Source organism: Cryptomeria japonica, chromosome 8 (genome assembly GCF_030272615.1).
Source record: "Cryptomeria japonica chromosome 8, Sugi_1.0, whole genome shotgun sequence".
Taxonomy (NCBI): domain Eukaryota; kingdom Viridiplantae; phylum Streptophyta; class Pinopsida; order Cupressales; family Cupressaceae; genus Cryptomeria; species Cryptomeria japonica.
The window spans coordinates 207777907-207787880 of record NC_081412.1 but is presented as its reverse complement, the minus strand read 5'-3'; positions in this window follow the sequence as shown (position 1 = coordinate 207787880).

Sequence of the window (9974 nt, the reverse complement as noted above, 5' to 3'; positions counted from 1 at the left end):
CTTAGTTCCTCCTGCTGAAAATAATCAAATTGAGAGCTAGTGCTTCCAAAGGTTATGGGATTGCTAACATCCATTTCTACATTTCAAAGATATTTGATGAAAGAATCACAAGCTTTGTCATAAGTTTGGGAGATATCTCGAAGGAAAGTGATGTACATATAAAGTACATTCAATGGTTGCTTTGTATCCAGTACTTGATATTTGTCTTCATATATATAGAGAATCTTCTTGACAAACTCAAATGGATTTGAAAGGCAATAGAGGCAATCTAATTATCCATTTATCCTATTCTCTCGTAAATATAGAAAATTACTCAATAAATCTCTTCACTTCTTTTTCAATGACCTTGCTTCCAGTTTTGAGGAGCATGGCCAAGACCTACATGAAAAATGATGAAACGAGTATTTTAAATAATGGTAAAAAGAAATATGAGAAAGCTCTTGAAATCCAGAACATAAAGATCTAACCTTGAATGCCTAGCTAATCATTTATTTCATAATCACTGCACGATGGTTTTCAAGTGCCTCAAATGTTTTCTCAACTATCTTATGATATTTACTGGATTTGGGTTTTATTTTATGAGCAACCATCGTCAATAAATTTTGTATCTTCATTATTGATTTTTCATCTCTGTTCATAAAAAAATTCATCCATATTTCACATCCATCCAAATAAAAGTTGAAGATGTCAAATATTACTGGTAGATTTTAAGAACTCAAGGAAAAGTTAAGTAGGCTATCCAAAAGTTCAAACATAACAGTCCCTTTCAAGATCGGGAAACATAGAAGACGTCCTAAAGCTTCTAGGGTATCTTTACAAAAATAGCTTGAATCTAATGAGTCAAACAACAATTTCTCCTACTATCAATTTCTCACAAATTCTTAAAATTCTTAAATATCCCCTACTAACAATTTCTCACAAATTCTTAAAATTTTAAAAATTTCACCAATTGAACTTGGTCTCCTTTGATGTTTACAAAATACTTAATATGGGCAATGAGCTAGAAGATAAAAACTGAAATCCTTATCAAATTTGGTAGGTAGAGTGTATTTGTGATATTCTTGCAAAAATACCAAATCATTGATAAGCATTACAAGATTCATTCATTTGACATTAGTCTCTTGAGTGACTATAGAAACTTTGTAATATTTTCTTTTCTTCATTTACATTGATTCTTACCTTGTTTTGATTTGAATCTCCTATGGTTTTTAAATCTGATTTGACCTCCACTAACTTGCATGGGGGAAAAGGACTTGAACTTCTAACCATTGATTCCTTCATATACACTTTCTCTGCATCATTTGCAAAGTATAACATACTCTCTGAACAATACTTCAATGCACGTTTAGTGACAGTAGGTTTATATTTCAATATCTTGGCATACTCTGTTAGAACATGGAACATATAGTTGTAAACATGTTTCATTTTCAATTCATTCAATGTGAAATGACTCCCTCCCTTACTAGTTGCCATGACCTAAACAGGCTCAAAAATTTAAAAATAATGCTACAATCAGTAAAACTAAGAAAAAAGAAGTAGTTAGACATTTCATACCACTATGTTACCCATCACTCAGGATGATACTCAAAGAACATGTTGTTAGGATAATCGGTGGACAAGTGAAAGGGGCGGGGGTGAATCAGTTGTCAATAGATTATATCAATTAAGCCACTTTATAACCTTTAACCAGTGCACATAAACATTGAATACCGGAATAGAAGAAACAGATACCGGTAAATAGTAAAACTTAAGAATGAAACAGATAATCAACACAATGTAACCATACCACATAACACCATGATTTGTATGTGGAAAACCTGATAAAGGGAAAAACCATGGTGGGAAGCCTACCCACAATCAGATGATACTTCTATAGAAAGTATGTGATACAATTAAGGGCCTACACATGTAGGAAGGCACACTACCTAGAGCACACTGCTCATTACAAAAGAGTCTCACTGGCTATAGAGAGGTTATAACCACCTCAAAATAATTGGACAACAATCCAGAAGAATGAACTGCCAGAGATAGCATCTACCATGCCTGATTACTATCCCAATTAAGCTCAATACTGGAGGCTTTGACCTCTTACATAAACCCAATTCGATATTCAATGATCGACCAAATATCCTTCGCATATGATATTATATTTCCATTCCCATACCCATTACATTCCATGATCTACAATGAGATCTTACATCAATTTATACCAACCCTAAGGCCTAAACCAATTAGGTAGGCCACCTAAAAGATATTACAATAAGATAATTACATAAATCCATATTATAATGATATGCCATGTCAACTTTAAACCAAAACAACATTAACCAATCCATAAATCATCTCAGTAACGTGTAGAGAACACATTATCATGATACCGGTCCATAACCTAGATAGGTACCGGACCCAATTTGGGTCCACCATGCAAAAGCAATGTCTTCAATTAGTTGAGGCATGAACAAAGATCATCTTCAACATCCTGAATTCCATCTAGAAGCCACACTAACACACTTATTCATCCTATCAAATATTCTTAGAAAAAGCTCTACCGGTAAAACCTTAAACCCTTACCAGTATAGGCTTACTAGAGTGTATGATAGCATCCGATCACCAGTTCAATACCAACTGACCAAAATATGCTCCAACAACATGTAACACATAAAACCAAGCATACTCCATTGATCCAAACATGCCAGAAGTGTCCAACAGATAGTCCCTTCTGCCGATAACACTAGATCTTTTATCGGTAACCAAAACCTGTCTGTCGGTAACCAACCATAACAACTAGTGTTGAAATCAACAACAAAACATCAATGCAACACATAATAAATTCCTCCATATTTCCAACACATGTAAGAAATTCCATAGGAACAATAAAGTCTATGACATGTAGCAAAAATCAATACAAGAAGAAATATGGTAAGAAAAACACCCACCTCTTATGTGTGGTTGTTTCCCCAATTGACAACAAACTCGATGTATTCACACTTATTATGTGGTCTTATGGGCCAGTAATGGTGCTTAGGAATAAGGCCTCACATGAATAAATCATAGAATTTTGGTGTTATCAGGAAACTTGGAGAGTTACATGCCAGAATATACTTGAGACTCATTGACCATGCTATGCCTTCTACATATATCTTGTATCTTGAAATAACGGGGCAATAGAACTATCTCAATAATTTGTGTATCCAAAGATATTTACTTTTTGAATGATGATATACTACAATGTTAGGCACAATTACATGAATGTTTTTAGTCACACCAATGTAAATAGAATTGAACATAATTGGCCTCAGATCCAAAAAGACTATTTTCTAAATAAGTAAACATATTGTAGAAAAAATCTTTTATAAAGTAGATATACTTTGATAGGTTGGAGAGACCACTTCAACCTTAAAAGGCTTAAAGGTTACTATAATTTTCTTATCAATATGCAATCACAAAGGCATGCAAGTATAGTTCCATATTGTTGCAATAGGAATACTCCCAATACTTCCAGTACTATTCATCCAATAATGAAAAGGAACACTAAAACATTGGAAGTATGTCTAATGGGACATTTCCAACCAATAATTTGTATGGGACATTGCAGGGTTTTAATTAAATGGTTTTGAGGTAGGATTTTTTATTAGATCTCACCCTTGTAATAGGCTGAGAATTGAAGTTTATCACTTTGGTTGTGATACAAAATAGAAAAATTTGACACTTCACTTTGGATTTAGTAGAGAATACTTTATACTTATGAGTACACTAGTTGGGAAGTCTGGAGTCTTTGAAACCATCATTAGACTTTAAACTAGTTCTATGTAAAATAAATTGTTGGAGTTAAATAGATATCTATAAAGAAACTCTTCAGTATACTTTGTCTAGATGTATATTGTATAAAGTTTGGCATTATAAGTCTATATGTAAGCTCTCTTCATTTTGATCATAAAGTGTGATATGAAACATTGGTTCAGAATCTATAATATAATTTTATTCAGAACAACATTATCTCTTAATATTATAAATTGTAGAAATCTCTTGTCACTCAAAAATTAAATTAAATTCTCTTACCTGTATATAAAGTCTGTCATTCCAATTGGGGATCTCGTTGCACTTCATGTAAGGTCCTATCTCTTGGGAGAAAGGAAGGGATTCCCTTTCCAATAGGCAGTTGTATCTTTACAAATATAGCTTGAATCTGATGAATCAGACAACAATTTCTCCTACTAACAATTTCTCACAAATTCCCTTGGGTGTGGTTTGTGAGATTTTGTTTCACTAGGAAAAGTATCTTTGTTATATATCCCTACCCTTTGATATCTGGGACACTTTTTCTATGATCCTTTCGCTACATTAGACCTACCCTCAAAGACAATTCCAGAATGACAGTCCTTACCATTGAGGCATGGTCATTTGTATTCAGAGGAATCATATTATCTCATGTTACCTTTGCATAAGACAAAAGATTGAACCTTTTGATATCATTTTACATTATCTTAATTCTATAACCTTGTGAGAAGGCTCAACTCTTTGTTTCTAGTTTATGCTACTCATGGCTAGATATGCATTGATCACTATCTCAGGATATTTCTAGCCTTTGTGATTGTTGTCTTGACTATCTATGTGACTGCGATATTTGCAACGCTCTTCATTACTTTATGACATGCCCTTTTTACTAAGAAACATCAATATACACCTTATTGTCAATATTTATACCTTCATAGCTTCATGAATGTCCTAAGTATTTTACATTGTGTATGGCATACTAGTAGTCTGATACCTTATTTTGAGAATCCCATCTTAACTTTCATTCTCTTATGATATTAGTTTCCATTTGTTGTTCAATATCTCTATTATTGAACTATGTTATGCTGCCTTTGTGGTTTGTGCATGTGAAATGTTTTCACTATTATGAGAATGGTGTGATGCTCACTATTTTCTCTTATGATGTAGCTACTAGGACTATATTTCGGTCCTTCCTGTAGGTCATTAATGCTTTATTATCATCAATATTGTTGATTCATATTGTCTATTTCATTTTCTCTATCCTTGAGACCCTAGAACAACTTGAATCATTTTCATAAAACCTTGACTATTTTAACAGTCCTTGCTCACTATGATGACATGCTATGAAGGCTTGTGTCGTACGAAACCCTTTCTTTTCACAATTGATTAAAAATTCTTTCCATTACTTAGATTGCTCATGAATATGTCTTAAATCTTTAGGATACTCTTATTGTGCTCTTTACATTGTGATATTGGCTTTCTTAACACCTTAGCATTAGTTCTATAAGATGACTACCTTGATGACTCTTTTTTAACCCATAATTATTCCTTTAACAGGGTTTAACCCTTAACCGGGTGATCCCTAATAGGATTGGTTCCTAATAGAACCTATTGTACTAGTCTTTAACTGGACAAGGCTCCTAACAGAGTGGACTTCTAAAGAGTTCACAAACAGCTTGTGGGTATTCATCTCCACCATGGTTTTTCCCAGTTGGATTTCCACGTGAAAAATATGTGTGTCATATGTGATGTCTTTTTCATGTGATGCAATGTTGTTTTCTGTCAAGTGGTGAATCATGTTGATCTAGCTGTTTATATATATATATATATATATATATATATCTTTGATGGTAGATTACTTTTTCATACACTAGGGTGAAATGAAAATGAAGTATTAGATTGTATGAGAAGATAAGTGTCAACTAGTTTATTCTTGTCTCAGTTACTCTGGGTTTTGCCAGTTGTACTCTGTTCAAGACTGGTGTTACTGTTAGTCTGCCTAAACACAGTGTCTACTGACAAACCAGTTTAGGATTGTGTTTTTGTCTGTACTGATTCACCCCCCCCTCTCAATACCAATTTGGTACTATCCATTCATCATTGAGTTATCAAGGAGAAGATCCTATTAGGAGTCACCTGGTCAAGGTATTTACCTCAGCCTTGTTAGAAGCTTTGATTTGTTAGGATCAATCTGTCAAGAGGATTTAGAACCGAGATATTGAGTCACCCTATTAGGGGATTTTACAATTTGAGTCTTGTTAGGACCTACCCAGTTAAGGGATTTTAGCTATTGTAATTGCAAGATAAGAACAATGAATGATCTATGCATAACACTCTACTCCTTTCTTGATCAGATTCAATTAAGTTCTAAGTCTATATCTCTTTGGTATATCTTCACACACACACTTTTTCAGCTTCTCACACTTCTCAAAATCACCAACACTCCAAAACATCAACCTTCCCAATATAAATAACTTTTACAACTAGGTCGACATCAAAACCCTAAGACTTACTACATAGATCACCACAGATCTTTACAACTCATTATAGATCATCATAGGGATCATTAAAATCAATTGCAAATCAATATCAATCGTTAAATGTAATGTGTGAATAATGTAATATCATTATGGCAGAGGAGTTAGTCGATCATTGGAGATCAAATTGGGTTTGTAAGAGGATTTAGTCCTCCGATATTGAGCTTAACCAGAACTGTACTCAGGCATAGGAGATGTTATCTTTTGCAGTTCAACACTTCTCTAGATTATAGTTTGGATTTGTATGTAGTTAGTGAGAATCCTTTAGTGATGAGAAGTGTGCTCTAGGTTGTTGGCCTTCCTACAAGTGCAAGCCCCTTAATTGTAAATTCACATACTTACGACAAAAGTATTATCTGACCATGAGTAGACATCCCACCATGATTTTTCCCCTTAAATATTTTTCCACGTACAAATATTGGTGTTGTGTGGATGGCTTTTATTTTGTGATTATTGTGTATGCTTAATTGGATTAACTACTATTCTTGTAATCTTATTTTAAATTAATAAAGCTTTCGGTAATCTGTGATAACTGATTCACCCCCCCCTCTCAGTTGTCTTTCAGTTATCTGAACTGTCTAACATATTCTCCATGATCAATAGTCATATAAGTGATATAAACCGTAGCTTCTATCTTTATTATCAATGATTTGTGACTATACTGCTCCACTCATTGCCCTCTTCAAACTTCTAGCAAAGACACTTATTAGTTGTGATTTAGCCTTGAGCCCTTCAACCATGTATTATCCATGTTCATTCTATTGTCTATCCTTTTAATCTCTTTCACTTGATTTTGCATTCTTATCTTTACACTGTGAGGTACGAAGGTCTAAATTTTTTCTTTTTGGTAGTGATCACTAATCTCTACAAGAATGATTTGGCTTGACCTGGGGCACTGATATGTAGGTCATCATTGTGCATTTCCATCCCTTTAAAGGCTTTTAAAAAATTCTCATTGATTACTTTAGTACTAAGCCTACAAGGCTTTGCTTCTTGGATGTTTAAGATGATCATTAATGTGAACTGCTTCATGGTTTTGGGACTGCTATACGACCATATTATTGAATATCTAGCACATATAGTGTTGTGGCTGCATTGATAGTGTTCTTGGGAAATGCATCTTTGTATTTTACTGCTATTACTCTCTTTTGGTAATCTTTTGGGCTGTTATCATTTCTTTATTAGATGGGGCCTTCTAACCTTTTTAACCTCCCTATCTTATCAATATTCTCACACTTTCAACAACAAACACCATAACATGCAAGAACTTACAAAATTGAACATCAATGAGTAATTAAACCGTCCTATTACATTCTTGTGGGGTAGGAAAAGTTGGCACATTATCAACTACCTCCTCCACCTATTGATCATCTACATGCATAAGATGACCTCTACAGTGGCTTTCTAGTGAAAAAATTCAAACACCATAACATGACTCCCAATGGTGATGTAACTTGTGAGTAGAGGGACCATATTTGTAGTGCCCTGGGTTTTTTTTTTTTACTTTAGTTTCTCTTTTTATGGATATACTCATGATTTGGTGATTTTAAAGTTGAAAAAATCTAAAAATTCTAGTACAATGTTTGTCCAAAAGATGGATTTAGAACAGATTATATTTACAATAAGAATACATTAGATAAACTATATTCTTTTCAAGCTACCTTGCACATGGATTATCATTGTTTCATGCAAGACTAATGGAATTGAGAAATTGTTTTAACATTCAATACTTCACGATGAAAGTAAGATTAAAGAACTTCAATTCTCATGAGCATGGGAAAAAGGGTATGAACTACCACCAAATGTTGCCATCATCACACTATGGGTAATGTTTGTGTAACTGATGATTTTCACTCAATATAGGTGCTCTTATTGGGAATCAATATATATTGCCAAAATAGTGAAATCAAGCTCTTAAAGGTTCTCTTATCATTAATAATGAGGTGAATATAAAGCTCATTCAAAGGAAATGTTGTAGCTTCATTTTGTGTGTTTCCCTCATTCTCCATGAACTACACCTTGAAATCCTTCATGAAAATGGTGCTAATATTGGGTAGCATTATATCTTCATGCTCAATTAAAAGGTAAAAAACCATTATTTCTCTTATAACACCTTCTAATGCCATAAACTACTAGTAGATTAGAATTCTTCATAGACTGCCAATTTTCTATAAATCTTGTGCAAGTTAGGAAATATCAGAGGAAACTATAAAAACCAGATTTTTTTACCATCATTCAAATAAGATATTAATTTGTATGAATTTATCACATGTTATATATATTAATAGAAACAGTTGTTTTTGTTTTCTTTATGCAAATCTATGAAGGCTCATGTGAATATGCAAGGTCCATTACCACAAAATTGATAGAAGTTGTAGATTGTCCAACAAGCTACATTTATAATCTTTGAAGTACCATTGAAGAGTTGATGTATTTATACCTTTGGTGATTGACTGACAGACATTTTTTTTAATAGAAATGACACTTGAGACTAATTATATGGTGGTCATATGGGACTTTAGACATAAATGACCACTGCCCTCATATTGTCATATCTCTTAGAAAACCTATTATAGTTCATTCTTCACTATTTAGAAAACTATGAGCATACTTTTTTTTCATATAACTTGTGATTATTATGTACTCGTACAAAGTCTTTGCTAATGCATATAATGTACATTTGGAGTATCTTCTCATTATTATATTAACAATTAACTAAATCAACAACTAAATATATGACTAAATTATTGACTAAATCACTACCATGACTAAATAAATAGCCACTTAACAACAATCAATGACTAAATTAATGACTAAATTAGTGACTAAATTAGTGACTAAATCAATGACTAAATCAATTACCAAATCGATGACCAAATTGATCAATCAAAACAACCAATAAATGACTAAAATAGTTTACTCATAAATTTGGTCACATGATTTATGACTGGAAATGAACTACCAATGGTCACGTGATCAAATTTAGTCATTTATATGCAATTTTTGGTAGTTTTTTTAGTCATATATTATTGTTTTTGTACTAGTGTTGATAGTGATTATTCACATCATATGACCAATGACAAAAGAAAATTTGTGAGTATGGAAAGGTATGATTGTGGAATAGTTAGATTTAGAGATGACAAAGCCTGTACAATCTATGGGAGAGGTTCTATTTATTTTGATGGTAAGCATAACACTGAGGATGTCTTGTACGTTGAAGGGTTAAAAAACAATCTTTTGGGTGTTGGACAAATGGTTGATAAAGGTTATGATCTACAATTCAAGGATAGTAAATGCAAGATCTTGAATGCCTCTGGTATAGAGATTGCATTTTGGACTAAGAATGAAGGTAACATTTTTCATTTGAATGCTGGTGAGAAAATTTATTTGCTTGCTTAGATTGAAGAGAGTTGGTTGTGGCATAGGAGAATGTGTCATGTGAATTTTGATTCAATTATTAAGATCAGTTCTACATATGTTATTACAGATCTGCCTAATATTGTTAAGCTTTCTTATCCAGTTTGCAAGGAATATTAGTTGGGTAAGAAAACAAGGATTTCTTTCAAAAGAGAATAGTATAATCAGAAGGATTGCTAGATCTTGTGCATACTGACCTGTGTGGACCTAAAAGTGTTAGAAGTGTGCAGGGTGAGATATTTTATG